Below are 27,573 nucleotides of genomic sequence, written 5' to 3'. Positions count from 1 at the left end.
CGGGAGAATGTGGAAAGCGTTCATATGTAGTAAAAACCTAAGAAACCCGATCGCTTTCATCATTTGCTATAGAGTCGAATGTATTGCCAGATCGTCCCATTGGCCGCTTTTCTCTCTGAACAGGTTACATCCATCGTCTGCAAAATTATGTCGCGTGTTGCGGTATGGAAAAAAACTGAAAACATTATATTAGAACACAGAAAAAGCTTCGAAGAAGATGTAATCGCCGATAAGAAGCAGTACTATTCTAGATTTAGTTAGCGGTAATTCACTTATTTGCCGGGTTTGGTATATTGGACATGACCGACGACCTATAGATTTCGCATGAAACGACGTCTGGAATCACATTGCGCGCTGGAATGTGAAAACTGTTCATATGTAGTAAAAATTTGAGAGATCCGCTCGCTTTCGTCATTTGCCATCGAATCGACTTGATGCCAGATCGTCACATTGGCCGCTTTTCTCTCTGAAACAGTTACATTTATCGTCTGGAAATGTATGTCGCGTATTGCAATATGCGGAAGAAACTGAAAACATCATATTAGAACACAAAAAAAGCTTCTAAGAAGATGTAATCGAAAGTAGCAAGCAGAACTATACTATTGACTTATTTGCCGGCTTTGGTGCATTGAACATCAGTTCAAATGGCTCTGAGCACAATGGGACTCAACTGCTGAGGTCGTTAGTCCCCTAGAACTTAGAACTACTTAAACCTAACTCACCCAAGGAGATCACACACATCCATGCCCCAGGCAGGATTCGGACCTGCGACCTTAGCAGTCGCACGGTTGGACATGAGCTAGGAGCTTAAGATTTTGCATGAAAGTACGTATGTACGCCACGTTGCACGGGAGAATGTGAAAAGTGTTCATATGTACTAACAACATGAGAAATCCGCCCGTTTTCGACATTTGCCATTGAATCGACTTATTGTCATGTCGTCATATTGGCTACTTTTCTCTCTGAAACGGTTACATTTATCGTCTGTAAAGTTATGTCGCGTGTTGGGGTATGCGGAAAAAACTGAAAACATTATATTAGAACACAGAAAAAGCTTCAAAGAAGATATAATCATAAGTAGGAAGCAGTAGTATACATGCTTTAGTTATCGGTTATTCACTTATTTGCGCCTTGGTGCATTGGACATGAGCTAGGACCTTAAGATTATGCATGAGAGTACGTCTGTACGCCACGTTGCACGGGAGAATATAAAAAATGTTCATATGTAGTAACAACATGAGAAATCCGCCCGTTTTCGACATTTTCCATCGAATCGACTTAATGTCAGATCGTCACATTGGCCGCTTTTCTCTCTGAAACGGTTACATTTAGCGGCTGCAAAAGTATGTCGCGTGTTGCGGTATGCAGAAAAAACTGAAAACATCATATTAGAACACAGAAAAAGCTTCTAAGAAGATGTAATAGCCAATAAGAAGCAGTACTATTCAAGTTTAAATATCGGTTTATTCACTTATTTGCCTTCTTTGGTACATTGGACATGAGCTAAGATCTTAAGATTTTGCATGAAAGTACGTCTGTACGCCACGTTGTACGGGAGAATGAGAAAAGCTTTCATATGTTGTAACACCATGAGAAATCCGCCCGTTTTCGTCATTTGCCAAAAGAATCGACTTAACGCCAGATCGTCATATTGGTCGATTTTCTCTCTGAATCGGTCACATTCATCGTCTGCAAAGTTATTTCTCTTGCCGCGGTATGCGGAGACACTAAAAGCACCATAGTAGAACACAGAAGAAGCTTCTAAGAAGATTTTATCGGCCAGTAACAAGCAGTAGTAGTCAAGTTTTAGTTATCGGTTATTCACTTATTTGCCGGCTTTGGTACATTGCACATGACCGACGACCTAAAGATTCAGCATGAAACCACGTCTGGAAACCACGTTGCACGGGAGAATGTGGAAACTGTTCATACGTAGTAAAAACTTCAGAAATCCACCCGCTTTCGTCATTTGCTATCGAATCGACTTTATTGCCACATCTTCACATTGGCCGCTTTTCTCTCTGAAACGGTTACATTTATCGTCTGCAAAATTATGTCGCGTGTTGCGGTATGCGGAAAAAGCTGAAAACATTATATTAGAAAACAGAAAAAGCTTCAAAGAAGATGTAATTGCCAGTAAGAAGCAGTACTATTCAAGTTTCAGTTATCGGTTTATTCACTTATTTGCCGGCTTTGGTGCATTGGACATGAGCTACGACCTTAAGATTTTGCATGAAAGTACGTCTGTACGCCACGTTGCACGGGAGAATGAGAAAAGTTTTCATATGTAGTAACACCATGAGAAATCCGCCCGTTTTCGTCATTTGCCATCGAATCGACTTAATGACAGATCGTCACACTGGTGGCTTTTCCCTCTGAAACGGTTACATTCATCGTATGCAAAGTTATGTCGCTTGCCGCGGTATGCGCACATACTAAAATCACTATAGTAGTCACAGAAGAAGCTTCTAAGAAGATGTAATTGGCCAGTAACAAGCAGTACTAGTCAAGTTCTAGTTATCGATTACTCACTTATTTGCCGGCTTTTGTGCCTTGGACATGAGCTAGGACGTTAAGATTTTGCAAGAAAGTACGTCTGTACGACACGTTGCACGGGAGAATGTGGAAAGCGTTCATATGTAGTAAAAACCTAAGAAACCCGATCGCTTTCATCATTTGCTATAGAGTCGAATGTATTGCCAGATCGTCCCATTGGCCGCTTTTCTCTCTGAACAGGTTACATCCATCGTCTGCAAAATTATGTCGCGTGTTGCGGTATGGAAAAAAACTGAAAACATTATATTAGAACACAGAAAAAGCTTCGAAGAAGATGTAATCGCCGATAAGAAGCAGTACTATTCTAGATTTAGTTAGCGGTAATTCACTTATTTGCCGGGTTTGGAATATTGGACATGACCGACGACCTATAGATTTCGCATGAAACGACGTCTGGAAATCACATTGCGCGGGGGAATGTGAAAACTGTTCATATGTAGTAAAAATTTGAGAGATCCGCTCGCTTTCGTCATTTGCCATCGAATCGACTTGATGCCAGATCGTCACATTGGCCGCTTTTCTCTCTGAAACAGTTACATTTATCGTCTGGAAATGTATGTCGCGTATTGCAATATGCGGAAGAAACTGAAAACATCATATTAGAACACAAAAAAGCTTCTAAGAAGATGTAATCGAAAGTAGCAAGCAGAACTATACTATTGACTTATTTGCCGGCTTTGGTGCATTAAACATCAGTTCAAATGGCTCTGAGCACAATGGGACTCAACTGCTGAGGTCGTTAGTCCCCTAGAACTTAGAACTACTTAAACCTAACTCACCCAAGGAGATCACACACATCCATGCCCCAGGTATGATTCGAACCTGCGACCTTAGCAGTCGCACGGTTGGACATGAGCTAGGAGCTTAAGATTTTGCATGAAAGTACGTATGTACGCCACGTTGCACGGGAGAATGTGAAAAGTGTTCATATGTACTAACAACATGAGAAATCCGCCCGTTTTCGACATTTGCCATTGAATCGACTTATTGTCAGATCGTCAAATTGGCTACTTTTCTCTCTGAAACGGTTACATTTATCGTCTGTAAAGTTATGTCGCGTGTTGGGGTATACGGAAAAAACTGAAAACATTATATTAGAACAAAGAAAAAGCTTCAAAGAAGATATAATCGAAAGTAGGAAGCAGTAATATACATGCTTAGTTATCGGTTATTCACTTATTTGCCGCCTTGGTGCATTGGACATGAGCTAGGACCTTAAGATTTTGCATGGAAGTACGTCTGTACGCCACGTTGCACGGGAGAATGAGAAAAGCTTTCATATGTAGTAACACCATGAGAAATCCGCCCGTTTTCGTCATTTGCCAAAAGAATCGACTTAACGCCAGATCGTCATATTGGTCGATTTTCTCTCTGAATCGGTCACATACATCGTCTGCAAAGTTATGTCTCTTGCCGCTGTATGCGGAGACACTAAAAGCACCATAGTAGAACACAGAAGAAGCTTCTAAGAAGATGTTATCGGCCAGTAACAAGCAGTAGTAGTCAAGTTTTAGTTATCGGTTATTCACTTATTTGCCGGCTTTGGTACATTGCACATGACCGACGACCTAAAGATTCAGCATGAAACCACGTCTGGAAACCACGTTGCACGGGAGAATGTGGAAACTGTTCATACGTAGTAAAAACTTCAGAAATCCGCCCGCTTTCGTCATTTGCTATCGAATCGACTTTATTGCCACATCTTCACATTGGCCGCTTTTCTCTCTGAAACGGTTACATTTATCGTCTGCAAAATTATGTCGCGTGTTGCGGTATGCGGAGAAAACTGAAAACATCATATTATAACACAGAAATATCTTCTAAGAAGATGTAGTAGCCAGTAAGAAGCATTACTATTCAAGTTTTAGTTATCGGTTATTCCCTTATTTGTCGGCTTTGGTGCATTGGACAAGAGCTAGGACCTTACGATTTTGCATAAAAGTACGTCTGTACGCCAGAATACAGCATTTTCAGTTGTCAGACGGCTTCTAAAACCGAACTGTTCATTTGACAGCAAATTGTGTGATATCAAGTGATCAATTAACCTTACATGCACAGCCTTTTCGGTAACTTTTGCAAACACTGATGGCATAGAAGTAGGTCTAAAATTATCTATATTATCCCTTTCTCCCTTTTCATAAAGCGGCTTTACTGATGAGTACTTTAATCGGTCAGGAAACTGACCAACTCTAAAGGAAAAATTGCAAATATGGCTAAATACAGGGCTAACATGTGCAGCACAGTACTTTAATATGCTTCTAGGCACTCCATCATATCCATGAGAGTCCTTAGTCTTCAGTGATATAGTTATTGACTCAATCTCTCTCTTGTTTGTATCACAGAGGAGTATTTCAGACGTCAATCTCAGAAAGGTATTTGCGAAGAAATTTGTATGATTTCCTGTTGAAACTAAATTTTTATTTAGCTTGATTGTGACTACTTCTAACATTTTGATATAATTCGCCCTATGTTCTACATGAAATCATTATCCCACTAGTCAGCCAACTGTGCTGTCTATTACTGCTAGTACCCCATTCAGAATGTTCTAATGGAAAACAACTCTCAAAGAGCATGAGAAATGTGCCATGGAAAGCATTGTATTTATCATCTGTATTATTGGCACTATAAACATCTTGCCACTCTTGTTCCTTGACAAGTTTTAAAAACACTCTATTGCTGTTGGATTGACTTTCCTACGTTCTTTGTAACTAAATATGACATTGGGTTGAGTACAAAAACCTTTTAGTGTTAAAATTTGTGCATTATGGTCTGAAAGGCCATTCCCTTTTTTACTAACAGGATGCCCATCTAGTATTGAAGAACGAATAAAAATATTGTCTATAATTGTGCTACTATTCGCCTGCACCCTAGTTTGAAAAAAAAAAAAAAACAAAACACAGTTGGCATCAGATCATATGAATTTAGGAGATCTACCAACATCATTTTTCTTGGGACCGAGCGAGGTGGCGCAGTGGTTAAGGCACTGGACTCACATTCGGGAGGACGACGGTTCAGTCCCGCGTTCAGCCATCTTGATTCAGGTTTTCCGTGATTTCCCTAAATCACTCCCGGCAAATTCTGGGTTAGTTCCTCTCAAAGGGCATGGCCGACTTCCTTCCCCATCCTTCCCTAATCCGATGAGACCAATGACATCGCTGTCTGGTCTCCTTCCCCAAACAACCCAACCCCCCTTTTTCTTGCACAATCATATACAAAATTAATATTGAATTCCCCACATATAACTACTTTCTGGTACTTCCTACAAAGTGAATCAAGAACCCTCTCTAGCTTAAGCAAAAATGCTCTGAAGTTTGAGTTAGAGGCCCTATAAACACCAGCAATTAGAAGTTGAGTTTCACTAAATTCAACAAATGCTGCACAACTTTCAAATATCTGTTCAGTGCAGTGTCGTGATAAGTCTATGGACTCAAATAACGTACTGTTTTTTATGTACGGAGACACCTCCCCACCCCGCAAGGAACTCCTTGAGAAACAGCCAGGTAATATGTAGCCTGGTAAAGGAAGCCTATAAATTATCAATTTATTGAAGTGGTGCTCTGATATACAAATAATTTCAGCGTTAACATCTGTTAGCAGTTCACTAACTTTATCTCTAATAACTCTTATATTCTGATGAAATATGCCAATTCCTTCTCTACTTGGAAACATTACATCCTCTGGAGGAGAGCCCTTAGAGGCACGCCGGCCGCGGTGGTCTTGCGGTTCTAAGCGCTCAGTTCGGAACCGCGCGACTGCTACGGTCGCAGGTTCGAATCCTGCCTCGGGCATGGATGTGTGTGACGTCCTTAGGTTAGTTAGGTTTAATTAGTTCTAAGTTCTAGGCGACTGATGACCCCATATGTTAATTTGCATAGTGCTCAGAGCCATTAGAACCATTTTTGAACCTTAGAGGCACTTCCTTTAAGCTGGTATACCAATCAGCTGACTTCAGTATTAAAAAGGTGCAGCTCTAACACCAAATACTACAGGAATTTTTCCATGAGTGACACCACTACCGCCACCACCACCCACTACACTGTCACCTATAAGCTTAGGTAGCCTCTCCTTCGCATACATATTGAGGTGCAGGCCATGCCTAGTGAAACCCCATCTACTGATAGACCCAACTGGCACCACTGAGATGTGATCCATGCCCTCTCCCATCACTGCACTCCCCAGCCCCACAATTACGCCCCCAACAGCCGCATTAAGGTGTGGCCGATCATTATGCTGAAACAGTTGCACGAAAAGCACATTAGTGCCACCAGTTTGAGTAGCTATCTTAACCAAGTCACCACTGACATCATACCCCCTGTCCCTATTGCGACTGCTCCCAGCACCACCCACTATCACTACCTGATCCTCCTTTGTAAAATTCTTACATAACTCCCCTATGCTTTCAGCCACCTGAGCCAACCCTGCATTAGGCTTCACAATGCTTGTGACCTGGTACTCACTCCACAAAACTTCTTGCAAATGCTGGCCCACACCTCTACCCGGTAACTACCTAGCAGCAGAACCTAGGCCTCCTAATTGCTGAGGACGGCTGCAAGTTACCTCCATATACAGCTACACGAGGCTCCTCTCCGCTCAACTTTGACAGTTTGTCGTATCTATTGCATGTATGCAAAGTAAAACTGTCTGACTACCTCCTTTTCCTATCTATCTTCTTGTCAACTGCCAGTTCCCATTCCCCAGCACCCTTCACCCTCCTCAACTTATCTAGTTCCTCCTTTGCGCATTGTAACTGCACCTGAAGGGCACAGATCTTACGCTCCTGCTCCTCTATTAACTTGTTTCTATTACAGATTCTACATTCCCAGGACAGGATCACCCTCAAATGACCACTGGCTTCCCCACCGCATTCCCCCCAATGAAAATACTTTGAACAAATCCCACAGCTTAATCCACTACTCACAAACCTACGACATAGCAATCACTTCTCACTCACGATAAAATTTTACAGTTACTAAAAAAAACTATACGTCTACGTTACCAAAGTTCAGTTACAAAAGCAGCACTATTTAAGAACTAACAACTATGGTCTCGAAATTCTCTGCCTACTAAGAAAGCAGCTACTTGTATTAATACTACTACAACACAGCCGATACCAATACCAGCAAAACTTCACAAAATTATTGGCTAAAACCAAAAAATTTAAACTAAACGCCAGTTGAAAACTAAAGCACGAAATTTACTAAACGACTTCAACACACTGAAAACTCTATAAAACACAGCGAGCGAACGATTACAAGAGTTTATTAAGTCATTATTTCGCCAAAAATGGCAAGCAACACCACTGCAATCTATTCAGTTTAATAACGTATTACAGAGCACAAACAAGTTCGTCAGTACTTAGCTTATAACCGCTGCAGATGCAGTGCACGCCGCAAAATGTAAACACGCTGATGAGGCGCGAGGCTTAGACGAACCATGGAAGCACACTTACACATAATAGACCACTCGAGTCAATACCACAGGAAGAAACACTGAGATAAATGAATATCCACTAATAATTTGCTTTTACGGCAAAAATAATAACACAAAAAAACTTTAAAATCCGTAAATGAAGTCTAAAATTTATAAAACATTAACAAGCTATTTCAACAGCAGTGCAGCTCACGTGACGTCACACCCATGATGATCTGCCCCCCCCCCCCCCCCTGGGAAGGTGGCTATCTACCCCACCTTCGAAATATGCCTATCTATCCCCCTCAGAAGATATCTACCGAGCTACCCATCCATGGAAGATCTCTGTCAACCTGCACCTCCCCTCCCCCCTCAGATGATGTCTGTGTACCTACCCACACCCTTGGAATATGTCTGTCTACCTAAACCCCCCCCCCCCCTTAGAATATGTATGACTACCTACCCCTCCCCACAGAATATGAATGTCTACCTACCCCACCCCTCGGGAGATGTCTGTGTACCTACCCCTCTAAGATGATATCTACCTACACCTCCCACATCGGAAGATTTCATACTACCTCTACCCCATCGAAAGCTGTCTGTCTCTCATCGCCCCACCACCTAATATGTAATTCTACCTACTTGCTCCTTATAAAATGTCAGTCTACGTAACTCTCCACAGGAGATGTCTGTCTACCTGCCCCCTCGTCAGATGTCTGCCTACCTCACCCCCCTAAGGAAGATGTTTGTCCACCTACCTCACCCTGTGAAGATGTCTATCTATACCCCCACAAAAACTCTCTCCCCACCTCGTAAGATGTCTATCACCCTGAAAGATGTCTCTCAACACCCCCCCCCCCCCCACACTAAGGAGAAGTCTATCTACCTACCTGCCCTCTCGGAATTTGTCTGTCTACCTATCCCAACCCCTACTCAGCCCCCCCACTCGGAAGTTGTTTACCCCTGTCTCGGAAGATGTCTAGAGACCCCCAAACTTTGGAAGGTGTCTTCCAGCCCCTCAGGCGATGTCTGTCTACCCCCCCCCCCCCCCCTCAGAAGATGTCTGTCAGCACACCAACCACCCTGGAATTAGTCTGTCTACCTACCAACTGCCTCGGAATATATCTGTCTACCTCCCACCTCGGAAAATGTCTTCCAAACACAGTCTCAGAAAAGCCCAGTATACCAACTGCCAAATTTCAACCCCCAGAAGATTTCTATCCAACCCCCCCCCCCCCCCACTCGGAATATGTCTATCTACCTCCACTCTTGGTAGCTATCTACACCTCCCTCTCAGAGAATCTCTAACCCCACTCTCATAGGATGTCTACCTACCCTCACCACCATTCGAAGATGTCTACTCCTTGGAGGATGTCTACTCCACCTGGAATATGTCTGTCTACCCACGTTGGATGATGTCTGTCTATCTACTCAGCCCCCCTGGGAAGATGTCTGTTAAACTACCACCCCTTGGAATTTGTTTATCTATCATTACCTGCACAAAATATGTCCATCAACCTACAATCTCCTTCTGAAGATATCTGTCTACCTACAGCTCCCGCTTGGAAGATGTCTGTCTACCTACAACCCCTCAGAAGACGTCTGTCTACCTATCTCCACATCAGAAAATGTCTCTCATCTCCCCACCCTTAGAATATGTCTGTCTACCTACACTCCCCATCGGAAATGTCTGTCTACCTAAGCTCCCTCAAACCATGTCCGATTAGCTGTCCACCCCGGAAGATGTCTGTCTACCTACCCAACCATCAGAAGATGTCTGTGTACCTACCCCTCCCCCTCGGAAAATGTCTGTCTCTCATCCCCCTACCCTGAGTATATGTCTGTCTACTTACCTGCCCCCCCCCCCTTGGAAAGATCTCTGTATACCTAAACCCAGCCCTCAGAAGATGTATGACTACCTACCCCTTCCATTGGAAGATGTATGTTTTCCAACCCTCCCTTCGGAATATTTCTGCCTACCTACCATCTATCACAAAGGATGTCTGTCAGCCTACAATTCCTTACTGGTGTCTGTCTACATACCCACCCACACTCGGAAGAAGTTTGTCTACCTGCCACTCCTTAGGAAATGTCTGTCTACCTATACACCTCTGATAAGACTGTCTACCTAACCCCCTCTGTAGATGCCTGTCTACCTACCCCCTTGGAATATGTCCGTCCTCCTACAACTCTTCAGAATATGTCTGCCTACCTACCCCCCTCTTGTAAGATATCTGTCTACATATCCCCCCCCCCCCCCCCGCATGATCTGTCTACCTACCCCCTTCCCCTGTCATAAGATGAATGTCTACCTAAACCCCTCAGAAGATGTATGCCTATCTACCCCCTTCAAATGATTCGATTTTATCCCTCCTGTGGGAGATATCTGTCTCCCTACCCCTACCTCTGAGGATATCTGTCTGCCTACCCAACCCCCCCCTCTCGGAAGTTGTTAAACTACCACTCCTCTGGGAAGATATCTACTCCCACATCAGAGAATGTCCACACCCCTCTTGTAGGATGTCTGTATACCAAAACGCATACTTTGGAAGATGTCTCCCCCCCTTTGAAAGATGTCTGTCTACCATGAACACCCCTCAGAAGATGTCTGAGTACTGAACTCACCCTCAGAATATATCTCCTCCTTACCTACCCCCCCTCCCTTGGAATATGTCTGTCTACCTACCCATTTCCCATAAGAAGATGACTGTCTACCTTATTCCCCTCAGAAGGTGTATGTCTACATGCCACACCTCGGAACATGTCTGCCTACCTAAAACCCTCGGAAGAGGTCCATCTACCTCGCATCTTGGAAGATATTTATTTACACCCCTCTTGGAAGATATCTACCCCTGTGTTGGAGGATGACTACCTCCCTCTCGGATGATGTCTACCCTCTCTCTGAAATGTCTGTCTACATACCCTCCTCTCAAAAGATATTTCTCCTCCCTCAGATGATGTAAGTCTATCAACCCTCAAATGGAAAATGTCTGTCCTCCTAATCCCCCTCGGAAGATGTCTGTATACCTACCCACCTGTCTGTCTACGTACCCCCACTCCCATGATGTCTGTCTACCTCCCCCTTAGGTATATGTCTGTATACCTACACCCGTTCGGAAGATGTCTGTATACCAAACACTCCTCCGAAGATGACTATCTACCTACCCTGCCTCAGAAGGTGTCAGTCTACCTAACCCCTCGTTGGAAGATGTCTGTCTACAAAACTTCACTGGGAAGATGTCTGCCTACCTAACCCTGTCCATGATAATTGTCTGTTTACCAACACCTCTGCTTCGGAAGATGTCTGCCTACCTACAAATCCCACAACAGAAGAGGTCTGTCTACCTACTTACACCCCTTGGAAGATGTCTCTCTACATCCCTCCAGTCATAAAGTATTGTCTACCAACCCATACTTCTGAATATGTCTGTCAGCCTACCCCAGAAGATGATTGTCTAATTACCCCCTCATCTGAAGATGTCTGTCTACCTAGACCCCACGTGGAAAATGTATGTCTATGTACACCCCTCGGAAAATGTCTGTCTCCCTACACCCCCTCAGAAGATGTGTGTCTACCTACATGAACTTTTGTATGATATCTGTCTACGACGCCCGCTTTGGAAGATGTTTGTCTACCTACCGCACCCATTGGAATATGTCTATGTACCCACCAACCATCGGAAGATGTATGTCCACCTACACATCCCCCTCGGAAGATGTCTGTCTACCTACACTCATCAGAAGATGTTGTCTACTTTCCACCATCGGAAAATGTCTCTCTACCTACCCCTCTTGGCAAATGTCATTCTACGCCACCCCTCTGAAGAGGTCAGTTTACCTACAACCCCCCAGAAGAAGTCTGTCTAACTACCCCCCCTCTCGAAAAATGTCTATAGTCACCCTGCCTCGGACAATGTCTCTCTGCCTACGCCCCATCATGGAAGATGTCAGTCTACCCACCCACCCATCAGAAGAAGGTTGTCTAAACCATCCCCTCACATGATATGTCTGCCTACCAACCCCCTATTGGAAGATGTCTGGCTACCTACCCCACCCCACATCTGAAGATGTCTGTCTACCAACCCTCCACTTGGAAGATATCTGTCCTCCTACAACCCCTCAGAAGATGCCAGTCTACATAAACCCTCTCAGACATTATCTGCCTAAATACCCCTCCTCGGATGGTTTCTGTCTACCTACACCCACAACCCGTCATAATATGAATGTTTACCTAAACCCCTCAGAATCTGTATATTTATCTACCACACCTTGAATGATTTGTCTCTATCTTATCCCTATCTCGGAAGATGTCTGTCTCCCAACCCACCCCCTCTGAGGATGTCTGTATACCTACCCCCCTTCTCGAAAGTTGTCTGTGTACATTCACCACACATTTAAACATGTCTATCTATGTACCTCCTCTCGGAAGATATCTATCTATTGCCGCCATGGAAGAAAAGTATCTCCCCCCTCTCGGAAGATGTCAATCTACCACTCCTCTCAGAAGATATACACTCCCCATCTGAGAATGTCTACATCCTCTCTCGTAGGATGTCTGTCTACCAAACTGCATCCTTTAGAAGGTGCTTCCCACCCCTTGGAAGATGTCTGTCTTCCAACACACCCCTCCACCCCTTGGAAGATGTCTTTCTACTGCACCCAGGCTCAGAAGATGTCTCCATACCTAACACTCCTCGGAAGATGTCTTTCTACCTGCCCCCCCCAATAGGAAGATGACTGTCGACGTTATCCCCCTCACAGAATGTCTAGACCCCTCTCGGAGGATACTGCTTACCAAACTGCATCCTTTAGAAGATGTTTCCCACCCCTTGAAAAATATCTGTCTTCCAACACCCCCCCTTGGAAGATGCCTGTCTACCGAATCCAGCCTCAGAAGATGTCTCCATACCTACCACCACTCGGAAGATGTCTGTCTACCCACCCACCCCGATCAGAAGATGACTGTCGACGTTATCCCCCTCAGAAGATGTCTGTCTACATACCCTCCCTCAAAAGATGTCTGCCTAGCTAAGACCAGTGGAAGATGTACAACTGCCTCCCATCTCGGAAGACATCTACTCCCCCTCTCGGAGGATGACTATCTCCCTCTCGGAGGATGACTACCTCCTCTCTGAAGATGTCCGTCTATGTACCCTCCCCTCAAAAGATGTCTCTCCCCCCTCAGATTATTTATGTCTACCAACCCCCACATGGAAAATGTCTGTCCTTCTAACCTCCTTGGATGATGTCTGTGTACCTACCCAACTGGAAGATGGCTGTCTACCTACCACCACTCGGGACATGTCTGTCTACCTTCCCCCTAGGTATATGTCTGTATACCTACCCCATCACTTCAGAAGATGTAATTCTACTTACCACACATCGGAAAGTGTCAGTCTACCTATGCCCCACCCTCAGAAACTATATGTCTACCTTGCCCCTTTGGAAGATGTCAGTTTACCAACCCCACTCAAAAGATGTCTGCTTACCTACTCTCCCATCGAAAGATGTCTTTCTACCTACCCCCTCTCGGAAGATTTTGTCTACCCCCTCTCTGAGATGTCATTCTACACCCACTTGGAAGATGCCTATCTAAACCCCTGGGAAGAAATCCCTCCCTCTAAAAATGCCTACTTAAACCCTTCCACATCGGAAGATGCCAATCTAGCCCCCTTCAGCTGATGCCTACCAACACCCACCTCATAAGATTATCTATCCATACCTTCCTCGGAAGAGGTGTATCTACCCCCTCAGAAGATGTGTATCTGCCCCCATCCTTGGAAAATGTCTATCTACCCCCTCAGAAGCTGTCTCTCTACCCCCCCTTGGAAGACGTCTACCCCCCTTCAGAAGATTATCTACCCAGCCCAGGCGGAAAATATCTGTATCCCTCCACTAGGAAGGTGACTATCAACCAACACCTCAGAAGATGTCTATCTACCCCACCCACAGATATCTACACCCACTGGAAGATACCTATCCCCACCTCAGAAGATGTCTATCCCCCAGGCGGATGTCTATAACTCACCTCATGAAAGATGCCTGTCTATCAACCCCCTCCTCTCAGAATATGTCTGACTACCTACCCCACCCCTGTTAAGATTTCCATCTAGCCCCTCCTCTCAGAGAACATTTATCCTAGACTCAGAAGATTTCTACAGCCTCCCTTCATTTGGAATGTGTCTACTGCCCATTCTGAATATGTTTGTCTACCTCCAAATTCTAGGAAGATGTCTGTATGTCTGTCTACCTCACAAACTCGGGACAAGTCTATCTATCCCCGCTATGGCAGAAATCTATCTAACCCCCTCTCGGAATATGTCTATCTACCCTCCTTGCCAAAGACATCTACACCCCATCTTCGAGGAGCTCTATCCCCCCATCATGAAAGATGCCTGTTTATCTACCCGAACCCATCAGAAGATGTAAGTGTACATACCATCACTTCCCACAGAAGATGTCTGTCTACTTACCGACATTTCTTGGAAGATGTCTGTCTACCGACCCCCCCCCCCCAACCTTTGAAGATGTCTGACAACTCACCTCCCCCCATGGAAGAATACTATCTCCCCCCTCCCAGAAGATGTCAATCTACTCTCCCCCTCGAAAATATCTCCCCCCCCCCCCGGAAAATGTCTACCTCCCTCTCAAAGGATATCTGTTTACCTATTTGGCCCCAATCGAAAAATGTCTCCCCCCTTGGAAACTGTCAGTCTACCAATCCTCCCCCTTGAAGACGTCTGACTAAGAAACAACCACTCAGAAGATGACTGTCTAACTACCCCTCCTTGGAATTGTTTGTCTACCATTATCACCACAGAAAATGTCTCCCCCCCCTCTTGGAGGATGTCTGTCTACCTACCACCCTTCAGAAGATGTCTGACCATGTACCCTGCTTTGGAATATGTCTGTCTACCTACCCCTCGCGGAAGATGTGTGTCTTCCTACCTCCCCACAGAAGATGTAGGTAAACAGATATCTTTCAAGAGGGAGTAGGTACACAGACATCTTGCAAGGGAGTGGTATGTAGACAGAAATTACCAAGGGGTGGGGAATAATTAGACAGACTTCTTCCAAGGGGGGGGGGGGGGGGTAGGTATATATACATTTACTGAGTGTTCGTAGGTAGACAATCTTCTGAGGGGGTAGGCACAAAGGCACCTTTCGAGGGGGTTGGTAGACAGACATCTCCCATTGGTGGATTGGTAGACAGCCATCTTCTGAGGGGCGTACGTAGACAGACATCATCTAGAGGGGTAAGTAGACCAACATCTTCCAAGGGGGGTAGGTAGACAGACATCTTCTGAGGGTGTAGGAAGACAGACATCCTCGGAGGATGGGGGCAGGGGGTAGGTAGATAGACATCATCTGTGGAGGTGTGGATAAACAGACATCTTCTGAGGGGTAGGTAGACAGACATTTACCGAGCTGTGTTGTAGGTAGACACATATCTCCCAAAGGGGGGGGGGGAGGGATAGGTAGACAGAGACTTTCCTGGTGGGTGGTTTGAGAATCTCCTGAAGGGGGGTTGGTAAACAGACTTCTTCTTAAGGGGGTAGGTACACAGACATCTACTGTTGGTGCGGGACAAATAGACATAATTCTTCTGAGGCTGGGGATGATAGACATCTTCCGAAGGAGGGCACGTAGACAGACATTTTCCAAGTTGGGCAGACTGACAGACATCTTCTGGGGAGTAGAAAGACATAGATGTTCCAAGGGTGGTAGGTAGACAGACATCTTCTGTGGGGGAGTAGATTGCCAGACATCATCTTAGTTTGGGTATGTAGACAGACATCTTCCAAGGGGAGGGAGTATATAGGAAGATACCTTCTGAGGGGGATGATAGACATCTTATGGGAGTAGGTAAACAGACATAGTTGATAGACATATACATTCAGAGGGGGTAGTTAGACAGACATCTTCTGAGTCGTGGAAAATAGACCACTTCCAAGGGGGAGGTAGGCATCTTCCTAAGTGAGCGGGCAGGTTGCCTGACATCTTCCATGGGGTAGGTAGCCAATCATCTTCCAAAGATGGGTTGGGTAGGCAGATATATTCAATGGGGGGTAGGTAGACAGACATCTTCTGAGATGGTAGTAGATAGACATTTCTGAGTTGGGGTAGAAAGGCATTGTCCAAAGTGGGTAGATAGGAATCTTCCATGTGTGGATGGGGTAGGTAGACAGACATTTTCTGAAAGGGGTGCATCTTCTGTACGGGGGTAGGTAGACAATCATCTTCTGAGGGGAAGATGGGTACAGAGACATTTTACTGGGGGTAGGTAGACAGACATCTTCAAGGGGGTAGGTAGACAGACAACTGGGGGGGGGGGGTTGTTAGACAGACATGTTCTGAGGGGTTTTTAAGTAGACAGACATCTTCTGAGCAGGGGTAGTAGACATACAGCTTCAGAGGATGAGGGATATGTAGACAGATATCTTCTAAGGTAGCTTAGGTAGAGAGACAATTAGTGAGGGGGTAGGTAGACAGACATTATCCGAGGCTGGGTTGTAGGTAGACAGAAATAATCTGAGGGGTGTAGTTAGACAAGTATTTTCTGAGGCTAGGGGTATGTAGACAGACATTGTCCATGGGGATAGTTAGACACACCTTCTGAGGTATGGGGAGTAGGAAGACTGACATTTCCTGAGGATGGTAGGTAGGGTGTCACTTTCGAAGGGGGGGGGGGGTAGTGAGAGAGACTTCATAAGAGGTGGGGGATGTTGGTAGATAGACATGTTCTGAGGGAGGTAGGTAGATAGACATGTTCAGAGGGAGGGGTGGTAGAGAGCAATATTCCGAATGAGTGTAGGTAGACATACATATTCCGAGGGGTGGTTGGTAGGCAGACATCTTTTGAGGTGGGGTAGGTAGGCAGTCGTTTTCTGAATTTGGGTCCGTTGACAGACATCTTCCAAGAGAAGTGGGTATGAAGGCAGATATCTTCGTGGGGGGGAGCTAGGTAGCCAGACGTCTTCCGAGGGTGTTGGGTATGTAGGCATACATCTTCAAGGGCAGTTGGTAGACCGATATTTTCCAATGGGGGTAGGTAGACACACATACTACGAGTGGTGGTAGGTAAACACATCTTCCATGGGGTAGGTAGACAAACATCTTCCGAGGTGGGGTTGGTAGACATTCATTATCTGGGGTGTAGGTAGACTAACATTTTCGAGAGGGGTAGGACAGATATCTTCTGAGGGTGGTGTATTGGACAGACGTCTTCCGAGGGGGTGTAGATAGACAACTTATGTAGGTGGTGGACAGACAACTGCTGACTGTGAGGGGGGGTAGGTAGACATGTTCCAAGGGTACGGTAGATAGATATACTACTTCTGAGGGGGTGGTAGGTAGACAGATATCTTCTGAGAGGGGGCTGGTAGACAGATATTTTCCGTGAGGTGTTATAGGTAGACAGAAATCTTCCAAGGGGGGGTAGGTCGACTGACATTTTCTGAGGGGGCAGGTAGACAGACAACTTCTGGGGGGTAGATAGACATACATGTTCAGTTTGTGTGCATAAACAGAGACCTTCTGAGGTGGGTTAGGTTGGCAGCTATCTTATTAGTTTTGGCATGTAGAGGGAAGAGTATTGGTAGACAGGTATCTTCCGAGGGGGGTATGTAGACTGACATTGTCTAAGGGAGATAGGTAGACATACACATTCCACAGGCAGATAGATAGACAGACATCTTCTGAGGGGGGTTAGGTAGCCATACATCTTCCGACAGGAGAGTTGGTGGACAGACACCTTCCAAGGATGGGGGGTAGGTAGACAGATATTTTCCAAGCGAGATTTAGGTAGACAGGCATTTTCCAAGGAGGGGTAGGTAGACAAACATCTTCCGAGGATGGTTGGGGTAGGAAGACAGACAGTGTGGGGTAGGTAGACAGACATCTTATTAGAGGGTGTATGTAGACAGACAGTATCCGAGGGCAGGTTGTAGGTAGACAGATATCTTACAGGGGGTGGGGTAGGTAGGCACGTATTTTCCAAGGCTGAGAGTATGTAGATAGACATAGTCCCGGTGGGCAATTAGACCGATATCTCCTGAGGGAGGGTAGGTACACAGACATCTTCAGAGTGGGAGGACAGGTAGACAGACACCTTCTAAGAGTGGGATGATAGACATCTTTCCAACTGGGAAAGATAGACATTTTACGAGGGGGGGGAGTAGACATACATCCTCCATGAGGTGGTAGACACACATATTATGAGGGGGGGGGGTAGGTAGAAAGATTTCTTATAAGGTGGGGTAGGTTGGTAGACATCTTCTGAGGTTGAGTATGTAGGCACCAAGGGTAGAGGATATGAAGACATATATCTTCCGAGGGGGGGGGGGCAAGGTAGACAGAAATTCTCTAACAGAGGGATGATAGACTTCTTCCGAGGGGGGTAGGTATGCAGACATCGTATGAGGGGGTGTAGGAAGACATACATATACCAAGGCAGGGTAGGTAGACAAAAATCTTCTGAGGGCGGTTGGAAGATAGACCTCTTCTGAGGGGCGAATGGAATACATACATCTTCCGAGGGGGTAGGAAGACAAAGTCCTCCAAGGGGGGGGGGGGGGAGATGAACAGACATCCACCAAGGGGGTTAGATGGATGGTCATCTTCTGTTGTAGTGGGAGGGGGCAGGTAGGCTTCCATCTTCTGGGTGGTCAGTAGACAATCATCTTCTGAGTTGTGGTTCAGTAGGCAATCATGTTCAGAGGGGGGTAGGTAGACAGACATCTTCCGAGGTGGGATGATAGACATCTTCCAAAGGGGTGGAAAGTAGACAGGCATTTTACAAAGTGGGGTGCAGGTGGACTGACATCTCCCATGCATTAGGTGGAAAATCATATTCCGAGGTCGGGTTCGATATACAGACATATTCCGAGGGAGGTGGTAGGTAGACAGCCATCTTCCGAGTGGGGATAGGTAGACATACTTTTCCCGAGAGGGGGTTGGGTAGACAGGCATTTACCGAGGGGATGGGGGGTAGGTAGATAGACATCTTCTGAAGGGGGGTAGGTAGACAGACATCTCCCAAGGAGGGGTGGTAGACATACAACTTTCGAGGGGCGGTAGGTAGACAGACATTTTCTGTTGGAGGGGTTGATTCACAGGCATCTTTCAGAAGTGAGGGGTGCAGGTAGACTGAAATCTTCCGGGGGTAGGTAGACAATCATCTTCTGAGGGGGTGTTGGGTAGACAGATATCCTCCGGGTTTTGGTAGACATAAATATTCCAAGGTGGGCAGGTAGACAGACATTTTCTGAGGGAGGGCCAGGTTGACAGACATCTTCAAATGGCGGGTTGGTAGACACACAACTTATGAGTGGGGGCGTAGGTAGAGAGACATGTCCGGAGGTGGGGTAGGTAGACATACATGTTCCGAGGGGAGTGGTGGCTAGTCATACATATTCCGAGTGTGTGTTTATGTGGGCAGACATCTTCCAAGAGGGGCTAGGTAGACAAACATCTTCCAAGGGGGGGGGGGGGGTAAGTAGACAGACATCTTCCTTGTGGGGTATGTAGACAGACATATTCTGACAGGGTGAGGCAGGCATATACCGTGGTTCGGTAGATAGACAGGCATCTTCGAGGGGGTGCTAGGTAGACATACACCTTCCGAGGGTAGTGGTAGGAAGTCATACATCTTCCAAAGCGGTTTTTTCGGTTGTCAAATGTCTTCCAAGAGGGGGGTCTGCACACATACATCCTCCGGGGATGGGAGGAGGGTTTGACAGAGATCTTCGGAGGTGGGGTAGTCAGTTACACATCTTTTGAAGTGGGTGTAGGTAGGCAGACACCTTCTAAATGGCGGTACCTAGGAAGATAGGCAGACATCTTCGGGGGGGGGGGGGAGGTAGGTAGACAGACAGTTTCTGATTGTGAGAATGGTGGTGGTGGTGGTTAGTGTTTAATGTCTCGTCAACAACGAGGTCATTAGAGACGGAGCGCAAGCTCGGGTTAGGGAAGGATTGGGAAAGAAATTGGCCGTGCCCTTTCAGAGGAACCATCCCGGCATTTGCCTGAAACGATTTAGGGTAATCACGAAAAACCTAAATCAGGATGGCCGGAGACGGGATTGAACCGTCGTCCTCCCGAATGCGAGTCCAGTGTGCTAACCACTGTACCACCTCTCTCGATGTGTGAGAATGGTAGACAGACAGATAGTGTGGGAGATCAGAGACAGTCATATTCTGAGGGTGGGGTATGTAGACAGCCATCTTCTGAGGGGGTAGATAAGAGTCTTCTGAAGGTGATGGAGAGATAGTCATCTTCCAAGTGCAGATAGATAGGAATCTTCTGAGTTGGGGTAGCTTCCGAGCTAGGCGATAGATAGGCATCTTCACAGGGGGGGATGTTAGATTGGCATGTTATGGGGTGGGGGGGAGGGCGAGTAGACAAACATCACCCGATAGGTGGTATGTATAGAGACATCTTCCATGGAGTAGAAGGTAGGCAGACATCTTCTGAAGGGTGGGGTAGGGAGACAGACATCATCAGAGCAGTAGTAGGTAGACAGACATTTTCCGAAGGGGGTGTATGTAGACAAATATTTTCTTAGATGGAGGGTAGCTGGGCAGACATCTTCCAAGGGGTGGGGAGGGGGTAGGTAGACAGGCCTCTTCCAAAGGTGTGTAGGTAGACAGACATCTTCCAAGAAGGGGTATGTAGGCAAACATCTTCTGAAGGGTGGGTTAGGGAGACAGGCATCATCCACGTGCGGAGTAGGTAGAGAGTGATCTTCTGAGGGGGGTGGGGGATGTAGATAGAAAGACATATTTTGAGAGGCTGGTAGGTAGGCAGACATGTTCCAAACGAGGGGGGGGGGGGGGGGGGGTAAGTAGACAGGTATCTTCCGAGGGTGTGTAGGTAGACAGTCATCTTCTGAGGGGGGAGGGGGTGGGAAAACTGACGTTTTCCGGTTGGGGGGATAAGTAGAGAGTCATCTTCTGAGGGGGAAGTGGGTAGACACACATTTTCAGAAGGATTGAGTAGGTAGGCAGACATATTACGAGGGGGGGGGGGGGGTGGCGGGTGTACGTAGACAGTCATCTTACGAGGGGGGAGGGGGGTAAAAAGACAGGCATGTTCCAAGGTCCTCTATTAACTGCAAGACACCAGAACCGGCCTACAGTTGAATTTTCGATACCTAAAACTTGAGTAGTACTACTTCTTACCTGCCGATTGCATCAAATTAGAAGCCCCTATTTTGTTGTTTGTGGTGCGACCGCATACCTCAGCACATGACGTAAGTTTCCAGATGTATATGTAAACAGTTCCGTGAGCAAAGCTGCCACTGCGACGATCTGGCATTACGATTAGGCGCGTGAGTGCGTGTGAAATCGCTCTCTAAGTTTTCATACATTTATAGGTTTCAGATACATATTTTAACGGTTTTTGTGATAATATTTACTATATAAGATACTTATTAATGGTTTTTTCATTCACCTCCGCCTTTCTTGGGTTGTGACCTGATATTTGCGAGTGTTTCGTATCGAGCAACTTAACTTCTTACCTGTGTTTACATTCCGCGCTGACCAGTTGCAGCTGTAGCGGCGCATCCAAAGCTAAGTACTAATTAGTTGTTTGTGTATAGTGGTTTATTTTGGAACTTTAGTAGTCTTCAATCGGTGTTCTTGTTGTTTCCTGGTGAAATAATTTCAGAAGAAATTGTCGCGAACTGTTTTCAGTTTCGTTACTGTGCCATTAGACGTTTGATAATCTTTCTGTTTTACCTTTTGTTTTATTTGCTGTTGATAAATACTGTTAATAATAGTAGCTACTTCCCTTGTACAGCAAGATTATGATTATTGTAGTCAGTTTTTTAACAGATTCTTATTGTACTAAAGGAACTTAAATAAATGCGAAAGGTTTTCTTAGGTTTTTAATATATATTAACACGTTTCACATTTCCCCGTGCAACGTGACGTTCAGACCTCGTTTGATGCAAAAGCTTGAGGTCCTCGATCATGTCCAAGGCACCAAAGCCGGCTAATAAGTCAGTAATCTATAACTAAAACTTGAATTGTACTGCTTCTTACTGGCCGAATACATCTTCTTAACACCTTCTTCTGTCTTCTACTGTGGTGCTTTTAGTGTCTCCGCAAACCGCAGCAGGCGACATAAGTTTGCAGACTATAAATTTAACCGTCTCAGAGCGTAAAGCGGCCGATGTGACGATCTGCCAATAAGTCGATTCGTCAGCAAATGAAGAAAACGGTCGGATTTGTCAGGTTTTTACTACAAATGGACACTTTTCACATCATCCCGTGCAACGTGGCGTCCAGACCGCGTTTCATGCAAAATCTTAAGGCCCTAGCTCATGTCCAAGGTACCAAAGCAGGCTAATAAGTCAATAAATGATAACTAAAATTTGAATTGTACAACTTATTACTGGTTCTTTCTCGCTGATTACACCAACAGAGAAGCTTCATCTGTGTTCTACTGTGATGCTTTGACTGTCTCCGCATAACGCAGCACGCGACATAAGATTGCAGATCTGGCAATTAGTCGATTAAATAGAAAATGACGAAAACGGGAGGATTTCTCAGGTTTTTACTACATATGAACACTTTTCACATTCTCCCGCGCAACGTGGCAGACAGACCTCGTTTCATGAACAATCTCAAGGTCATAGCTCATGTACAAATAACCAAAGCCGGTTAATAAGTCAATAATAGATAAGTAAAATGTGAATTGTAATGCTTCGTACTGGCCGATTACATCTTCTGAGAGTCTTCTTCTGTGTTCTACTATGGTTCTTTTAGTGTCTAAGCATAGCGAAGGACACAATATAGTTTTGCAGAAGATAAATATAACCATTGCAGAGAGAAAAGCGGCCAATATGACGATCTGGCATTAAGTCGATTCGATATCAAATGACGAAAACGGCCGAATGTGTCAGGTTTTCACTACATATGAACACATTTCACATTCCCCCGTGCAACGCGGCTGCTCGACCTCCCTTCATGCCAAATCTTAAGGTCCTAGCTCATGTCCAAGGCACCAAAGCCGGCTAAAAAGTCAATAATCGATAACTAAAACTTGAATTGTACTACTTCTTACTGGCTATTACATCAACATAGAACCTTCTTCTGTGTTCTGTTATGGTGCTTTTATTGTCCCCGCATACCGCAGCACGCGACTTAGCTTTGCAGACGATAAATGTAACCGTTTCAGAGAAAAGAGCGGCCAATATGACGATCTGGCAAAAGTCGACTCGATAGCAAATGACGATCTCACTTTAAGTCGATTTGATAACAAATGACGAAAACGGACGGATTTCCAGGTTTTTACTACTTGTGAACACAGTCTCCCTTGTACCGCGGCTGCTAGTTTTTCTGTGGTGCAAAATTGTAAGGTCCTAGCTCAAGTCCTACGCACCAAAGAAGGGTAAAAAGTCAATAATCGATTACTAATACCTGAATTGTACTACTTCTTACTGCCTATTACATCAACTTAGAAGCCTCTTATGTGTTCTGCTATGCTGCATTTAGTGTCTCCGCATACCGCAGCACGCGACTTAGATTTGCAGTCCATAAATGTAACCGTTTCAGAGAGAAGACCGGCCAATGTGACGATCTAGCTAAAAGGCGATTCGATAACAAATGACGAAAACGGACTGATTTCTCTGTTTTTTACTACAAATTAACACTTTTCACATTCTCTCGTGCAACGCGGCTGCTAGACCTCCCATCATGCAAAATCGTAAGGTCCTAGCTCATGTCAAAGGCACCAAAGGCTGAAAACACAATAATCGATATCTAAAACTTGTATTGTATTACTTCTTACTGGCTATTACATCAACTTAGAAGCTTCTTCAGTGTTCTACTATGGTGCATTTAGTGTCTCCGCGTACCGCAGCATGCGACATAGCTTTACAGACGATAAATGTAACCGTTTTAGAGAGAAGAGCGGCCAATGTGACGATTAGACTTTAACTCGAATCGATAACAAATGACGATAACGGACGGATTGCTCAGGTTTTTACTACATATGAACACTTTTCACATTCTCCCGTGCAATGCGGCTGCTAGGCCTCCTTTCATGCAAAATCTTGAGGTCCTAGCTCATGTCTAAGGCACTAAAGATGGGTAAAAAGTCAATAATCGATAGCCAAAATTTGAGTTGTACTGCTTCTTACTGGCTATTACATCATTTTAGAAGCTTCATCATTGTTCTACTATGGTCACATCAACTTAGAAGCTTCTTCTGTGTTCTATCACATCAACTTAGAAATTTCTTCTGTGTTCTGTTATGGTGCTTTTAGTATCTCCGCATACGCAGCACGCGCCATAGCTTTGCAGACGATAAATTTAACCGTATCAGAGAGAAGAGCGTCTAATCTGACGATCTGGCATAAGTCGATTCGATAGCAAATGACGAAAACGGGCGGGTTTCTCAGGTTTTCACTACATATGAACACTTTTGCACATTCCCCCGAGCAACGCGGCTACTAGAGCTCCCTTCATGCAAAATCTGTAGGTCCTAGCTCATGCCCAACGCAACAAAGCCGTCTATAAAATCAATAATCGATAACTAAATTTGAATTGTACTGCTTCGTACTAGCTATCACATGAACTTAGAAGCTTCTTCTGTATTCTATTATGGTGCTTTTAATGTCTCCGCATACCGCAGCACGCGACATATCTTTGCACACGATAAATGTAACGGTTTCAGAGAGAAAAGCGGGCTATATGACGATCTTGCATTAACCTGATTCGATAGCAAATGACGCAAACGGGCGGATTTCTCATTTTTTCACTACATATGATCACTTTTCACATTCCCCAGTGCAACACAGCTCCTAGACCTCCCTTCATGCAATATCTTAAGATCCTAGCTCATGTCAAAGGCACCAAAGCCGTGTAAAAGGTCAATAATCGATAACTAAAACAAAAATTGTAATGCTTAGTACAGGCTATCACATCATCTTTGAAGCTTCTTCTGTGTCCTATTATGGTGCTTTTATTGTCTCCGCATACCTCAGCACGCGACATAGCTTTGCACACGATAATTGTAACCGTGTCATTGAGAAGAGCGGCCAATATGACGATCAGGCAAAACTCGAATCGACAGCAAATGACGAAGAATGGCGGATTTCTCAGGTTTTCGCTACATAAGAACACTTTTCACATTCCCCCGTGCAACGCGGCTGCTAGATCTCCATTCATGCAAAATTTTAAGGTCCTTGCTCATGTCGAAGGCACCAACGCCGTCTAAAAAGTCAATAATCGATAGTTAAAACTTGAATTGTACTACTTCTTACTGGCTATCACATCAACTTAGAAGCTTCTTCTGTGTTCTATTATGGTGCTTTTAAGGTCCAGGCATTCCGCAGCACGCGACAGAGCTTTGCACACGATAAATGTAACCGTTTCAGAGAGAAGAGCGGCCAATATGACGATCTGGCATTAATTCGATTCGATAGAAAATGACGAAAACGGCGTATTTCTAGTTTTTCACTACATATGAACAGTTTTCACAATCTCCCGTACAACGTGGCTGCTAGACCTCGGTTCATGCCAAATCTTAAGTTCCTGGATCATGTCCAAGACACCGAAGCCGTCTAAAAAGTTAATAATCGATAACTAAAACTTGAATTGTACTGCATCGTACTGATTATCACATTATCTTAGAAGCTTCATCTGTGTTCTATTATGGTGCATTTAGTGTCTCCACATACCGCAGCACGCCATATAGCTTTGCACACGATAAATGTAACAGTTTCAGAGCGATGAGCGGCCAATACGAAGATCTGGCATTAAGTCGATTCGATAGCAAATGACGAAAACTTGCGGATTTCTCCGGTTTCCACTACATATGAACACTTTTCAAATTCCGTCGTGCAACGCGGCTGCTAGACCTCCATTCATGCAAAATCTTAAGGTCCTATCTCATGTCCAAGGCACAAAAGCCGTCTAGGAAGTCAATAATCGATAACTAAAACCTGAATTGCACTGATTCTTACTGGCTATCACATCAACTTAGAAGCATCTTCTGTGTTCTATTATGGTGCTTTTAGTGTCTCTCCATACCGCAGCACGCGACATAGCTTTGTACACGATAAATGTGACGGTTTCAGAGAGAATAGCGGGCAATATGACGATCTGAAATTAAGTGGATTCGATAGCAAATTACGAAAACGCTCGGATATCTCAGGTTTTCTCTACATATGAACAATTTTCACATTCACCCGTGCATCGCTTCTCTTAGTCATCCCTTTATGCAATATCTTAAGGTCCTAGCTCATCTCAAAGGAATCAAAGCCGTCTAAAAAGTCAATAATCGATAACTAAAACTTGAATTGTACTGCTTCGTACTGGCTATTACATCAACTTAGAAACTTCTTCTGTGTTCTATTATGTTGCTTTTAATGTCTACGCATACCGCAGCACGCGACATAGCTTTGAACACGATAAATGTAACCGTTTCAGAGAAAAGAGCGGCCAATATGACGATTTGGCGTTAAGTCGATTCGATAGCAAATGACGATATCGGCGGTTTTCTCAGGTTTTCACTACATATGAACACTTTTCACATTCCCCCGTGCAACGCGGTCGCTAGACCTCCCTTAATGCAAAATGGTAATGTCCTAGCTCATGTCCAAGGCACCGAAGCCGTCTAAAAATTCAATAATCGATAACTAAGAGTTAAATTGTACTGTTTCGTACTAGCTATCACATCAACTTAGAAGCTTCTTCTGTGTTCTATTATGGTGCTTTTATTGTCTACGCATACCGCAGCACGCGACATACTTTTCACACGATAAATGTAACCGTTTCAGAGAGAAGAGCGGCCAATATGACGATCTCACAAAAGTCGATTCGATAGCAAATGACGTAATCGGCGGATTTCTCGGTTTTTACTACATATGAACACTTTGCACATTCCCCCGTGCAACACGGCTGCTAGAACTCCCTCATGCAAAATCTTAATATCCTAGCTCATGTCCAGTGCACCAAAGCCGACTAAAATGTCAATAATCGATAGCTAAAAGAATTATTTTACGGCTTCTTACTGGCTATTACGTCAACTTAGAAGCTTCTTCTGTGTTCTACTATGGTGCTTGTAGTGTCTCCGCATTCCGCAGCACGCGACATAGCTTTGCACACGATAATTGTAACCGTTTCATAGAGAAGAGCGGCAAATATGACGATCTGGCAAAAGTCGATTCGATAGCAAATGACGAAAACGGGCGGATTTCTCATGTTTCCACTACATATGAACACTTTTCACATTCCCCCGTGCATAGCGGTTGCTAGAACTCGCTTCATGCAAAATCTTAAGGTCCTGGATCATGTCCAAGGCACCGAAGCCGTCTAAAAAGGTAATAATCGATACCTAAAACTTGAATTGTACTGCTGCGTACTTTCTATCACTTCAACTTAGAAGCTTATTCTGTGTTCTATTATGGAGCGTTTAGTGTCTCCGCATACCGCAGCACGCGACATTGCTTTGCAGACGACAAATGTAACCGTTTCAAAGCGAAGAGCGTGCAATATGACGATCTGGCATTAAGTCGATTCGATAGCAAATGAGGAAAACGGGCGGATTTCCCAGGTATTCACTACATATGAACACATTTCACATTCCCCCGTGCTA

Source organism: Schistocerca gregaria, unplaced genomic scaffold (genome assembly GCF_023897955.1).
Source record: "Schistocerca gregaria isolate iqSchGreg1 unplaced genomic scaffold, iqSchGreg1.2 ptg000166l, whole genome shotgun sequence".
In the NCBI taxonomy this organism is placed as follows: Eukaryota; Metazoa; Arthropoda; class Insecta; order Orthoptera; family Acrididae; genus Schistocerca; species Schistocerca gregaria.
Note: the sequence above shows the minus strand (reverse complement) of the source record.